The sequence below is a fragment of the Heterodontus francisci genome, chromosome 37, assembly GCF_036365525.1.
Source record: "Heterodontus francisci isolate sHetFra1 chromosome 37, sHetFra1.hap1, whole genome shotgun sequence".
In the NCBI taxonomy this organism is placed as follows: Eukaryota; Metazoa; Chordata; class Chondrichthyes; order Heterodontiformes; family Heterodontidae; genus Heterodontus; species Heterodontus francisci.
Window position 1 is genome coordinate 21,756,823 of NC_090407.1, and position 14,937 is coordinate 21,771,759.

Below are 14,937 nucleotides of genomic sequence, written 5' to 3' on the forward strand. Positions count from 1 at the left end.
CGCCCCTCACTGTGGGTGACGAGGGGGCTCGGGCGTGCCGAGCGCTCCCGGCCAAGCTGACCCCCTCTCGGCCGGAACTGCTCATCGGACCCAGGCCCCGAAACCCTCCTCGGGAGCCGGTCCCACACAACCTGAGCCGCCTCTCGGAAATGCCCTCCGTGCCATTCCAATTGGAGCGGAGGGGTTTCCTATACGGGCTGCTCCTGCACACTCTCCACTTCCTCGCCCTCGTCAGCCGGCCGGACATGCTGTGGCGGTCCGCGTTGCCATCTGGCGACAAGGGGAAACCCCGATGGAGGTCTCTGTATGCGGGAGTCCTCCCCCTTTATGTTGGGGACCTGGGGTGGAGGGTGTTGCACAGGGCAGTCCTGTGCATTAGACTTTTAAGTAGGTTCACAGACTCCCAGGCAGCCTGTAATTTCTGCGGCCTGGACGAGTCCGTGTTCCACGTATATAAGGAGTGTGCGAGGTTGCAGCCCCTCTTTGAGTATTTGAGGGGCTGCTCCTCAAGATTTGGCTGCACTTCAGCCTCACGCTCCTGATCTTTGGGCACCAGGTGCATGGGCCGGGAGGAGGATCTCCTCGTCGGTCTGCTCCTGGGCCTGGCCAAGGTGGCAATTCACAGGTCCAGGCTGCGGGCCGTCGGGGGGTCCGTCCTCCCTAATTGCCTGCCCCTCTTCCGTGGTTACGTTCGCGCCCGGGTGTCCCTGGAGAAGGAGCATGCGGTGTCCGCCAGTACGCTTGAGGCCTTCCGTGGACGGTGGGCACTGCAGGGATTGGAGTGCATTGTCGACGCCGAGAATGGCATTTTAATTTGAGTTTTTTGTTTGTTTATTTGAGTTTAATGAAGTTATTTTAAAAATATGTATATGAAGGGGGCCTGAGGAATAAAGGCCCCCTCGACTTAAAATATATAAAAGGGGCCTGGGGTATAAAGACCACCTTCAAAAAAAAAGAAAAAAAAAAGTCACTCAGGCCCAGGTCAGTCAGGCTATTTGATGCTTTATTTAGAGCAAATGTTTGAAAAAAGCGCAGGCTGGAGCTTTATAATAGTAAATCATAATTCATAATTATTAATATACATGGAAAGAATCCCAGGGATGGATGAGTCAGGAATTCTGCAAAGCAAACCAGACCCTATGGAAACTGCCAGGAAATATCTGAGTTTATAGGAATGCAGAATCTACTGGGGGTAAGGACCATGGACCACGTCCCTCAGGAAACGAGGATTCCCCCTGGGACACCAATGCCTGGGCATTGGAATAATGAACACAATGTGAGTGCATCTAACATTGTCAGATGCAATTTAAGTAAAATGCAGGTCAGAAGGAAAACGGGAATTAGAAAGACTCCACAAATGGGGTCAAAATGTTTAAAGATGAAGTTAAGAAAGACTCAGATCATAGCAAACTCGGAGATTTTTTTTTACTCTTGCATTTGATGTGGATGTCACTGACAAGGCCAATATTTGTTACCCATCCCTAATTGTCTTTGAGAGGGCGGTGGTGAGCTGCCTTCTTGAACCACCTGTAGTCCATCTGGGTACACTCACAGTGCAGTCAAGGAGGGAGTTCCAGGATTTTGACCAAGGGACAAGTGAAGGAACGTCAATATATTTCCAAGTCAGGATGGTTTGTGGCTTGGAGGGGAACTTGCAGATGGTGGTGTTCCCATGCCTATGTTCGTATGTATCTGCTTCCTTTGTCATTCTAGGTGGTAGAGATCACGGGTTTGGAAGGTGTAGTCGAAGGAGGCTTGGTGAGTTGCTGCAGTGTATCTTGTAGATGGTACACACTGCTGCCACTGTGAGGCAGTGGTGGAGAGAGTGAATATTTAAGGTGGTGGATGAGGTGCCCATCAAGCAAACTGTTTTGTCCTGGATGGTATTGAGCTTCTTGGAACCACACTCATCCAGGCAAGTGCAGAGTATTCCATCACACTCCTGACATGTAATGAAAATGTCCAGGAATGTCAAGCAGCATGCAACAAAATGCCAACAAATAGTCAAACTCCATCGCCAAAACAGGACAATACATGGCCAGGAAGAACTGATCAAACTTTACAGGGCTCTGGTCAGACTCACCTTGAGCACTGTGTCCAGTTCTGGTCAGACTCACCTTGAGCACTGTGTCCAGTTCTGGTCAGACTCACCTTAGCACTGTGTCCAGTTCTGGTCAGACTCACCTTGAGCACTGTGTCCAGTTCTGGTCAGACTCACCTTGAGCACTGTGTCCAGTTCTGGTCAGACTCACCTTGAGCACTGTGTCCAGTTCTGGTCAGACTCACCTTGAGCACTGTGTCCAGTTCTGGTCAGACTCACCTTGAGCACTGTGTCCAGTTCTGGTCAGACTCACCTTAGCACTGTGTCCAGTTCTGGTCAGACTCACCTTGAGCACTGTGTCCGGTTCTGGTCAGACTCACCTTAGCACTGTGTCCGGTTCTGGTCAGACTCACCTTGAGCACTGTGTCCGGTTCTGGTCAGACTCACCTTGAGCACTGTGTCCAGTTCTGGTCAGACTCACCTTGAGCACTGTGTCCGGTTCTGGTCAGACTCACCTTAGCACTGTGTCCATTTCTGGTCCGACTCACCTTGAGCACTGTGTCCGGTTCTGGTCAGACTTGCCTTGAGCACTGTGTCCGGTTCTGGTCAGACTCGCCTTGAGCACTGTGTCCAGTTCTGGTCAGACTCACCTTGAGCACTGTGTCCAGTTCTGGTCAGACTCGCCTTGAGTACTGTGTCCAGTTCTGGTCACTGAGACACAATGAAGACAGTGAAGCAGTGTGGAAGCAGCAGAGAAGAGCCTCAAGGCAGATTCCCAATATCAGAGGTCGAAGTTATGGGGAGAGACTGAAGAGACTTTGCTATTCGTCTGGGAAAGGAGGGATCTGAGAGGAGATCTTAGAGAGAGATCTAAAATTCCAGAAGATATAGAAAAAGTTAAATCATGAATATTACTTTAAACTACAGGAGTAAAGCTTGGGGGCACAGGTTCAACCTGGTAAAAGAGTAGCTTTCGGACTGAAATCTGAATGTTGTTCACATAGAGAATGACTAATAGCAACACGTAAACTGGATGAGTGAGGAGGCGGAAAACCTGGGGTTCATTTTCGAAAGAATTACATTGAGCTCTGGAGAAGTGTAAAATGTTCTGTATGGATGGATTAAGATGGGCCGAATGGCTGCCCTCATCCACATTATCTTGTGACCTTCTGACCCCACATCCCCCAATCCCCCCCCCCCCACCCCCCGCCAACTACTTCTTGCCATTGGCTGCTGTATTTACCTACATAGAATCATAGAATGGTTGCACCACAGAAGGAGGCCATTCAACCCATTGTGTTCTTGCTGGCTCTCTGTAAGACCAACTCAGCTAGTCCCATTCCCTCACCCTTTCCCAAATCGGCCTGCAAATTTCTCTCTTCAGGTGCTTATCCAATTCAATCTTGAAAGTCATCACAGCAGTGAGAGCTGAGCGAGACCGGCGGCTGGAATAAAGAGCGGGTCCAAGAGCGAGAGTGAGAGCTGAGTGAGACCAGCGGCTGGAATAAAGAGCGGGTCCAAGAGCGAGAGTGAGAGCTGAGTGAGACCAGCAACAGGGGGATAAAGTGCTGGGAAGTTCAGAGCAGATCAATCATGAAAAAAAATCTAAGTGTAACATCACAGGAGGCAGGTAAGTGATTGGTTGGTGTCCATTTCTCTTTTTATCTCTAACTAGGGCATTCATTCAAACTAGGAGGCAGGAAATTTAAAAAAATTAAATTGGGGTAAGTATAACAGTAAGTGAATTAATAAAAGTATTGGCAAACAGCAGGTCTAGAAACATTATTTAATTAAAATTAATAGGTTTAACAAGGTACCAACTAGATTCTGAAAGAGGGAATAGAGATTTTGTTAGATCATGGATGGGCAGCTGAGACATGTTGCTTGTAATTCCTGCACCATGTGGAAACTTCAGACACTTCTTGTCCCTTGGGGGCCACATGTGTAGGAAGTGCCTCCAGCTGCTTCAGCTTAAAGCCTGGCTACCCGACCCGAACCCAACCAAACCCGACTACATATGTCAGGTTTGGGTCGGCCGGGTCGGTATTCTGCGTCCAGCATTCGGGCTCGGGTCAGGTCGGGCTGGACTATACTGTTTTGTTTCTTATTGTTTTCATTTTAATCGACATTTAGTCTAAGATGTTTGTTATTTTCGGGTCGGGTCGGGCACTTAAAGAAAATTAAAGGACTTGGGGCCCGGATCGGGTTCGGGTTGGCTGTTGGCGGGTCAGGCCCGGGTCGGGTTTTAATTTTATACCCGAGCCAGGCTTTACTTCAGCTCAAGCTCAGGATTTCAGGTAGCCATCCAGAAGAATAGGAAGAGGCGGAAAGTGCAGGAGTCTTCAAAGTGTGTGCCACTGTCAAACCAGTACTCAGCATTGGAGAGCGCTGTGATTGACAATACCCTGAAGCAGTGCAGTCCAGACTATAGTACCAATGGGCAAAGAACTGCACAAGATGGAACAGCAAAGAGTAGAATTGCAGTTGTTATAGGAGAGTCCGTAGTTAGGGGGACAGACAGGCATTTCTGTAACCGTCATTGTTAGTCCCACATGGCGTGATGCCTCCCTGCTGCCAGGGGAAAGGACCTCACAGAGAGGGTGCAGAATATTCTGCAGGGGGAAAGAAGTGAGCCAGATGTTTTGGTACATATTGGTACCAATGACTTAGGGAGAGCAGGTATTGAAGTCCTACAGTCAGACTTTCAGGAGCTAGGAGGAAGTTAAAAAGTAATACCTCGCACCACGTGCTAGCAAGAGTAAAAATGGGAAGATAGGGAGGATCAATGCATGGCTTAAGGCATGGTGCAGGAGGGAGGGGTTCAGATTCTTGGGGCATTGGGACCAGTTCTGGGGCAGGAAGCACCTATCCAAAAGGGACGGGTTGCATCTCAACAGAATTGGGACCAATGTACTCATGGGGAGGTTCACGAGTGTGGTTGGGGAGGGTTTAAAATGAATTGGCAGGGGGGGGTGGGCACCAGCAGATAGAAGTAGAAAAGAGGAATACGGTGCATAAAGGAGTGAGAGTGTTGGATAGTATTAGAGAAGGAAATAGTACTATATTAGACAGAAGCAGACTAAGAAGGACTATGAGGAATACAAAGACAGGTTTACAGTGCATGTATGTAAATGCACAAAGTGTGATGGATAAGGTTGGTGAGTTACAAGCACAAATGATAATGTGGGAATATGGTGTAGTGGTAATCATGGAAACGTGGCTTAAAAATAGTGAGGACTGAGTGCTTAATATTCAAGGATACAATGTGTTCAGAAAAGGTAGGGAAGGAGGAAAGGGAGGTGAAATGGCAGTACTGATTAGGAAAGACATTGTAGTGTTGGAAAGGGAGGATGTCCTTGAAGGGGTAAAGACAGAATCCATTTGGTTAGAGTTGAGAAGCAAAAAGGATATGATCACACGACTGGGGGTATTCTATAGACCTCCAAGTAGTGAGAGAGAGGAGCAAATCAGGGAAATTATAGATAAGAAATGCTGGAAATACTCAGCAGGTCTTGCAGCATCTGTGGAAAGAGAAGCAGAGTTAACGTTTCGGGTCAGTGACCCTTCTTCGGAACTGGCAAATATTAGAAATGTCAAAGGTTATAAGCAAGTGAGGTGGGGGTGGGGCAAGAGATAACAGAGGAGAAGGTGTAGATTGGACAAGGCCACATAGCTGACCAAAAGGTCATAGAGCAAAGGCAAACAATATGTTAATGGTGTCTTGCAAGATAAAGCATTAGTACAGATAGAGTGTTAACGGACTGAAGATTGAACAGCAGCAAGTACAAACATGAAAAAAAGAAACACTGATCACTGACCCGAAACGTTAACTCTGCTTCTCTTTCCACAGATGCTGCCAGACCTGCTGAGTATTTCCAGCATTTCTTGTTTTTATTTCAGATTTCCAGCATCTGCAGTATTTTGCTTTTATTTTAGGGAAATTATAGAGATGTGCGAGAACTGTAGAGTGGTGTTATTGGAGGACTTTAATTATCCAAATATTGATTGGGTTAATGTTGGAGTAAAAAGTAAGGAGGGGGAGGAATTTCTGAAACGCATTCAGGAGAATTTCCTTGACCAGTATGTTATTGGTCCAACTAGGAAGAAGGCATTGCTGGATCTGGTGCTGGGGAATGAGGTGGGCCAAGTGGACCTAGTGTCTGTCAGGGAGCATTTGGGTAAGAGTGATCATCTTATCATAAGGTTTAGATTAGCAATGGAGAAGAGCAAGGAACAATATAAAGTACAACTTCTAAATTGGAAGAGGGCTAACTTCAATGGGCTGAGAGGGGATCTAGTCAGGATAAAATGGAACCAAACATTTCCAGGAAAACTGTACCGGAACAATGGGTGATCTTTAAGGAGGAGATGTTTCAGGCACAGGCTATGTACATTCCAACAAGGGAAAACGGTAGGGGAACTAAAGCCAAGGCTTCTTGGATGACAAGGGAGATAGAGAATATGATGGAACAAATAAAAGTGTGTATGATGCATGTCAGATGAATTCTTCAAACAAGAACCAGGCCAAATATAAGAGGTTGAGAGGGGAAGTGAAGAAGAAAATAAGACTGGCAAAGAGAGAATATGAGAATAGAATGGCAGTTAACATTAAATGGGCGGCACAGTGGCGCAGTGGTTAGCACCGCAGCCTCACAGCTCCAGTGACCCGGGTTCAATTCTGGGTGCTGCCTGTGTGGAGTTTGCAAGTTCTCCCTGTGTCTGCGTGGGTTTCCTCCGGGTGCTCCGGTTTCCTCCCACATGCCAAAGACTTGCAGGTTGATAGGTAAATTGGCCATTATAAATTGCCCCTAGTAAAGGTAGGTGGTAGGGGAATATAGGGACAGGTGGGGATCTGGTAGGAATATGGGATTAGTGTAGGATTAGTATAAATGGGTGGTTGATGATCGGCACAAACTCGGTGGGCCGAAGGGCCTGTTTCAGTGCTGTATATCTAAAAAAAAAATGAAACCCAAAAATCTTCTACTGGCATGTAAATAGTAAACGGCTAGTAAGAGGTGGGATGGGTCCTATTAGGGACAACGCGTGGTATATGCTTTAGTAAGGAAGAGGATGCTGACAAAATATTGGTAGAAGCAGAGGTGGTGGAGGTAATAGATGGGTTGAAAATTGATAGGAAGGATGTACTGGAAAGGCTGGCTATGCTTATAGTGGATAAGTCACCTGGTCCGGATGGCTTGCATCCCAGGTAGCTAAAGGAAATGGGAGTGGAGATAGTGGAAGGGCTTGCTATAATCTTCCAATCTTCCCTAGATATGGGGGATGTGCCAGAGGATTGGAGAGTGGCAAATGTGACACCCTGATTCAAGAAAGGATTTAAGGACATTCCTAGTAACTACAGGATGGTCAGTTTAACATCAATGGTGGGTAAGGTTTTAGAAACATCAAAAGGAAAAAAATCAACAAGCACTTGGAGAAGTTTGAGTTAATTAAGGAGAGCCAGCATGGATTTGTAAAAGGCAGATCATGCCTGACTAATCTATTTGAATTGTTTGATGATGTAATGGCGAAGGTTGATGAAGGGAATGCAGTGGATGTTCTCTATATGGATTTTAAGCTAACATTAGAGGGAATCCCAAAGTGCAGCTACCATTAAAGGGAATCCTAAAGTTTTCTATAGACATATAAATTAGTAAAAGGGTGGTAAAAGGAGGGGTGGAGCCAATTAGGGACCATAAAGGGGATTTACACATGAAGGCAGAGGGCACAGCTGAGGTATTAAATGAATACTTTGCATCTGTCTTTACCATGGAGGAAGGTTTGTAGTTCAGTTCCCCAGGGGTCAGTGTTGGGACCCTGACTTTTCTTGATATATATTAATGAGCTAGACCTTGGTGTACAGGGCACAATGTCAAAGTTTACAGATGATACAAAACTTGGAAGCATTGTGAACTGTGAGGAGGATGGTGTAGAACTTCAAAAGGACATGGACAAGTTGGTGGAATGGGCAGACAGGTGGCGGATGAAGTTCAATGCAGAGAAATGTGAAGTGATTCATTTTGGTAGGAAGAACATGGAGAGACAATATAAAATAAAGGGTACAATTCTAAAGGGGGTGCAGGAGCAGAGAGACCTGGGTGTATATGTGCATAAGTCATTGAAGGTGGTAGGACAGGTTGAGATAGTGGTTAATAAAGCATACAGTATCCTGGGCTTTATTAATAGCATAGAGTACAAGAGCAAGAAAGTTATGTTGAAATTGTATAAGACACTAGTTCGGCCTCAGCTGGAGTATTGCATCCAATTCTGGGCACCGCACTTTAGGAAAGATATGAGGGCATTGGAGAGTACAGAAAAGATTCACGAGAATGGTTCCAGGGATGAGGAATTTCAGTTATGAAGATAGATTGGAGAAGTTAGAACTGTTTTCCTTGGAGAAGAGAAGGCTGAGAGGTGATTTGATCAAGGTATTCAAGATCATGAAGGGTCTGGACAGAGTAAATAGGGAGAAACTGTTCCCACTCGTGAAAGGATTGAGAACGAGAGGGCACAGATTTAAAGTGATGGGTAAGAGAAGCAAAAGTGATGAGGAAAAACATTTTCATGCAGAGAGTGGTTAAGGTCAGGAATGCACTGCCTGAGAGTGTGGTGAAGGCACGTTCAATTGAAGCATTCAAAAGGGAACTAGACTGTTGAAGAAAGAATGTGCAGGGTTACGGGGCAAAGGCAGGGGATTGCTCTTTCGGAGAACCCGTGCAGACACGATGGGCCAAATGGCCTCTTTTTGCACTGTAACAATTCCGTGATCAAGAAAGCATTTGACAAAGTACCACCTAAAAGGCTGCTTAACAAAATTGAGACTCGTGGAATAAAAGGGTCAGTATCAGCTTGCACAAAGAATTGGCTTAAGTACAGGAAACAGCAAGTCATGGTAATTGGTTGCTTTTCAGACTGGTGGATGGTAGACAGTGATGTTCCCCAAGGTTCACTGCCAGCACCACTGAGTTTTGATATATATAAATGACTTGGATATTAGAATACAGAGTGAAATTTCAAAATTTGCAGATGATACCAAACTTGGAGATGTCGCAAACTGTGAGGATGATACCAATTGACTGCAGCAGGAAAAGATAGGTGAGCAGAATGGGCAGACAAGTGGCAGATGGAATTTAATACAGAGAAGTGTGAGATGATGCATTTTGGCAGAAGGGATAGGGAGAGGAAACAGAGTTAATGGCACAGTTCTAAACAGTGTGCAGGGACAGAGGGACATGGGGGGTTCTATTCATAGATCTTTGAAGGCGACAGGACATATTGAGAGAGTAATTAGCAAAGCATATGGGATCTTGGGTCTCATAAATAGAGGCATTGAGTACAAAAGCAGGAGAGTTATGCAGAACCTTTATAAAGGTCTGGTTAGTCTACAACTAGAGTATTGTGTCCAGTTCTGGTCACCACATTTCAGGAAGGATGTGAAGGTCCTTGAGAGAGTACAGAGGAGATTTACCAGAATAGTTCCACCAATGAGAGATTTTAGCTACAAGATTCAGTTGGAAAAGTTGGGGTTGTTCTCCTTGGAGCAAAGGAGATTGAGAGGAGATTTGATAAAGGTGTACAAGATTAGGACAGGTTTAGATAAGGTAGACAAAGAAAAGCTGTTCCCATTAGCTGATAGTACAAGGACTGGGGGACACAGATTTCAGATTCTGGGCAAGAGATGCAGTGGGAAATGTGAGGAGGAACTTTTTTATGCAGCGAGTGGTAATGACCTTGAACTTGCTGCCCACGAGGGTGGTGGGGGAGGAGTCAATCAATGATTTCAAAAGGAAATTGGATGCGCACTTGAAGGAAATAAATTTGCAGGGCAATGAGGTTAGAGCAGGGGAATGGGACTGACTGGATTGCTCTACAGAGATCTAGCACGGACTCAATGGGCTGAATGGCCGCCATCTGTGCCATTATGACTCTATGATTCGTTGAACCTGTCTCCCCCACATTTTCAGGCAGTTCATTCAGATCCTGACCACTCACTGTGTAAAACTTTTTTCCTCATGTCACCATTGCTTCTTTTGCCAATCACCTTAAATCAGAGTCCTCTGTTTCTCTACCCTTCCACCAATGGGAACATTTTCTCTCTATCTAATCTCTCTAGATCCCTCATGATTTTGAACACTTTGATCAAATCTCTTCTCAACCTTATATATCCTAAGGAGAACAACCTCAATTTCTACACATGTAACTGAAGTCCCTCATCCCTGGAACCATTCTCATTAATCTTTTTTGCACCCTTTCCAAAGCCTTCACATGCTTCCTAAAGTGAAGTGCCCAGTATTGGAAGCAGTACTCCAGTTGAGGCTGAAACAGAGTTTTATAGAAGATTCACCCTAACTTCTTTGCATTTGTATTCTATGCCTCTATTTATAAAGTCCAAGATCCCATAAGCCTTTTTAACCAGTTTCTCAACCTGCTCTGCCACCTTCAATGACTTATGCACATATACCCCCAGGTCTCTCTGTTCCTGCACCCTTTTAGAATTGTACCCTTTATTTTATATTGCTTCTCCTCATTCTTCCTACCAAAACGTGCCACTTCGCATTTCTTTTCATTAAATTTCATCTGCCACAAGTTTGTCCATTCCACCAGTCTGTCTCTGTCCTCTTGAAGTTTATCACTATCCTCCTTACAGTTTACAATACTTCCAAGTTTTGTGTCATCTGCAAATTTTGAAATTGTGCCCTGTACACCCAAGTCTAGGCCATTAATATATATCAAGAAAAGCCATAGTCCTAATACTAACCCTCGGGGATCTCCCACTGTACACCTTCCTCCAGTCTGAAAAATAACCATTCACTACAACTCCGTTTCCTGTCACTCAGCTAACCTCATATTCCTGCTGTCACTTTCCCTTTTATTCCATGGGTTTCAACTTTGTCAGCAAGTCCATTATGTAGCACTCCATCAAATGCCTTTTGGAAATCCATATACACCACATCAACCGCATTACCCTCAGCTGTTACACTTCAAAGTAATTTATTGGGAGTGAAATGTTTTGAGACACCTGAGATTAGTTATTGTGCTTCCTGTTAGTAGCTCCTGTTTAGGGAGATAAAAGGGTCAGAGGCAGTGAAGGGATTTCCTCATCTCTGCCAGAGATGAGTCATCTCTTCCACCTCCACCACCCCCCCCCCACCCCCCCCCCCCCCCCCCCCTTCCTGAATATCCCAGCTATCTGAGGACAGGGTAGGGGTGGGTGAGGGGGCAGTGCCCTCTGAACCCAGACAGAGATATCACCACCTCGCATCTTGTTTCGAAGCAGTGCCAACATGCAACGTGATGGGAGAACAAGTGACTTGGGGAAGGGCGTCTCAAGTTGACACAGATTGGTATGGCCTGGTACAGACTGGCCTAGCCTAGCACAGACTGGTACAGTACTGACTGGACTGGCCTGGTCTGGCACACTCTAGCACAGTCAGGCAGAGGGAGAGCGATGAAGACAGCTGTTGATAACTTTGCTGGATGAGGCCATGGCTGCCTCTCTCCCCAACTCACTCAGATGTACCTGAGAAACAGATATTGGTCAATTGCTATTTCTTGACCCTTTCTCACTTTACTCCGGTGTACTCTTTTTTTTTATTAAACCAAATTATGAGACTTGACATTTAATTGAGTCAGATCGAGAAGGTTTTGCCTGAGAACTGAGTGTAACAGGAAACTGTTCAACCCTGATTAGATCAGTTGTTAAAATGCTAATGAAAAATATCAAGAAATAGATGCACATCATCTTGCAGCCTGAGGGAGAACGCCCAGTCCCAGGACTTCTCCCCTCATTAGAACCAGAGCATATGTGGGCCCTCCCCCCCTGCACCTGTCCGGGTAGTGTTCGATGGGACAGTGTAGGGGGAGCTTTACACTGTACCTAACTCATGCTGTACACAGCCTGGGAGTGTTTGATAGGACGGTGTAGATGGATCTAGCACCCTCTCTTAAATGTGAGCTCATCCAGATCTCTGCTGCCCATATCCTAACTCACACAAAGTCCTGTTTATTCCCACCCCTTTGAACACTGACCTACATTGGCTCTCAGTCCAGCAACTCCTCATTTTTAAAACTTTTATTCTTGTTTTCAAATCCGTCCATGGCCCTGCCCCTCCCTATCTCTGTAAGCTCCTCCAGCCCTGGGCTCCGCCAATTCTGACCTCTTGCACATTCTCAATTTTAATTGCTCCATCATTGGCAGCCATGCCTTCAGCTGCAAATGTCCTACGCCCTGGAATTCCATCCTTAAACCTTTCTCTCCACCTTCAAGATATACCTTAAAGACACTTTTTAAAATCTACCTCTCCAATCAAGCTTTTGGCCAGCAATCCTCATATCTCCTTATGTGGCTTGGTGATAAATTTTGTTTGACAATGATCCTATGAAATGTCTTAGGAGTTTTATGACATTAAAGCTGTGATATAAATGTAAAATATTTTGTTGTTGGGACAGTGTAGAAGGAGCTTTACTCTGCATCTAACCTGTGCTGTGTCTGCCCTGGGAATGTTTGACAGGGCAGTGTAAAAGGAGCTTTACTTCATATCTGACCCGTGCTGTGCCTGCTTTGATAGACGATCAGAATATTTAAATGGATCACATGTGCCCCCTGCTGGCCTCCTCCAGTATATCACCAATGCAGACATGAACAAAACTGAAATAAAAACAAGAAATGGTGGAAATACTCAACAGGTCTGGCAGCATCTGTGGAGAGAGAAGCAAAGTTAACGTTTTGGGTCAGTGACTCTTCTTCGGAACTGGCAAATATTAGAAATGTCAAAGATTATAAGCAAGTAAAGCGGGGGTGGGGCAAGAAATAACAAAGGAGAAGGTGTAGACAGGACAAGGTCACAGAATAGCTGACCAGAAGGTCATGGAGCAAAGGCAAACAATTTGTTAATGGTGTGTTGAAAGACAAAGCATTAGTACAGATAGGGTATTAACGGACTGAATATTGAACAGCAGCAAGTACAAAAATGAAAAAAAACAGTGGGTAAGCAAACTGAACAAACTAAGACGAAATAAAATAACCATACAAAGAAAATGTAAAAAAAGAAAAAATAACTAAAAATAAAAGTACAATGGGGGGCCCGTTATGCTCTGAAATTATTGAACTCAATATTCAGTCCGGCAGGCTGTAGTGTGCCTAATCGGTAAATGAGATGCTGTTCCTCGAGCTTGCGTTGATGTTCACTGGAACACTGCAGCAAACCCAGGACAGAGATGTGAGCATCTTTATCAAACACCAGGAGGGAAATAGAAAGCAATGAAGGTGAACAAAGTAAAAGAGACAAACGAAAATCCCGTCGGAGAGAAGAGCAGAACTTCAAGGTAGGCATTCCTAATGCTTCCATACTAATGCTTTGTCTTTCAACACACTATTAACATATTGTTTGCCTTTGCTCCATGACCTTCTGGTCAGCTATTCTGTGGCCTTGTCCAATCTACACGTTCTCCTTTGTTATTTCTTGCCCCACCCCCGCTTTACTTGCTTATAATCTTTGACATTTCTAATATTTGCCGGTTCCGAAGAAGGGTCACTGACCCGAAACGTTAACTCTGCTTCTCTCTCCACAGATGCTGCCAGACCTGCTGAATGGTTCCAGCATTTCTTGTTTTTTATTTCAGATTTCCAGCATCCACAGTATTTTGCTGTTAATTTATTATGAACAAAACTGAAATAGATATTCATGGGCAGTGCCCTCTCTCCATCCCGCTCCCTAACCCACCACTAATCCCCAACCCCCATCCCATCCCATCTCATTACATCAGTTCTGTGAGAAGATTTAAATCCCCTCACACATTCTTGGGTAATAATCCTGACATAGATTGAGGTATTTAGGGGTAGTTGGATTAATTTACTACAATGATCCAACAGTTTATTGCTGGTAATTGCAGTTCAATTTTTCATGTTGATTACAATTGATATGTGAAGTGACAGCGTGAGTCCTGAACCAAGCAGGTCCACAATGCACCAACTCTCGGAGTCAATAGAAATGGACACACTGCCAATGTAGGACTGCAGTAACATTCAGCAAAGGGGAATAAAAATCCAGGGTCAAGAAAACCAGTGAAGGAACTGTGAGTTTAATAGTTCAACAATGGTGAACTCAGCCAATCACTAACCTCATTCAACCTCAGACAGAGAGCAGAGCCACAGCTCGTGGCTAGATAATGAAGTCAGTGTGACTAAGGGGAAGAGCAGGCAGGGAGCAGATGATGAATATAAAGGGACTGGTGGTCTGAGGTGCATTTGTTTTAATGCAAGAAGTGTAGTAGGTAAGGCAGATGAACTTAGGGCTTGGATTAGTACCTGGGAGTATGATGTTATTGCTATTACTGAGACTTGGTTGAGGGAAGGGCATGATTGGCAACTAAATATCCCAGGATATCGATGCTTCAGGCGGGATAGAGAGGGAGGTAAAAGGGGTGGAGGAGTTGCATTACTGGTCAAAGAGGATATCACAGCTGTGCTGAAGGAGGGCACTATGGAGGACTTGAGCAGTGAGGCAATATGGACAGAACTCAGAAATAGGAAGGGTGCGGTAACAATGTTGGGGCTGTACTACAGGCCTCCCAACAGCGAGCGTGAGATAGAGGTACAAATATGTAAACAGATTATGGAAAGATGTAGGAGCAACAGGGTGGTGGTGATAGGAGATTTTAATTTTCCCAACATTGACTGGGATTCGCTTAGTGTTAGAGGTCCAGATGGAGCAGAATTTGTAAGGAGCATCCAGGAGGGTTTTCTAGAGCAGTATGTAAATAGTCCAACTCGGGAAGGGGCCATACTGGACCTGGTGTTGGGGAATGAGCCCGGCCAGGTTGTTGACGTTTCAGTAGGGGACTACTTTGGGAATAGTGATCACAATTCCGTAAGCTTTAAAATACTCATGGACAAAGAC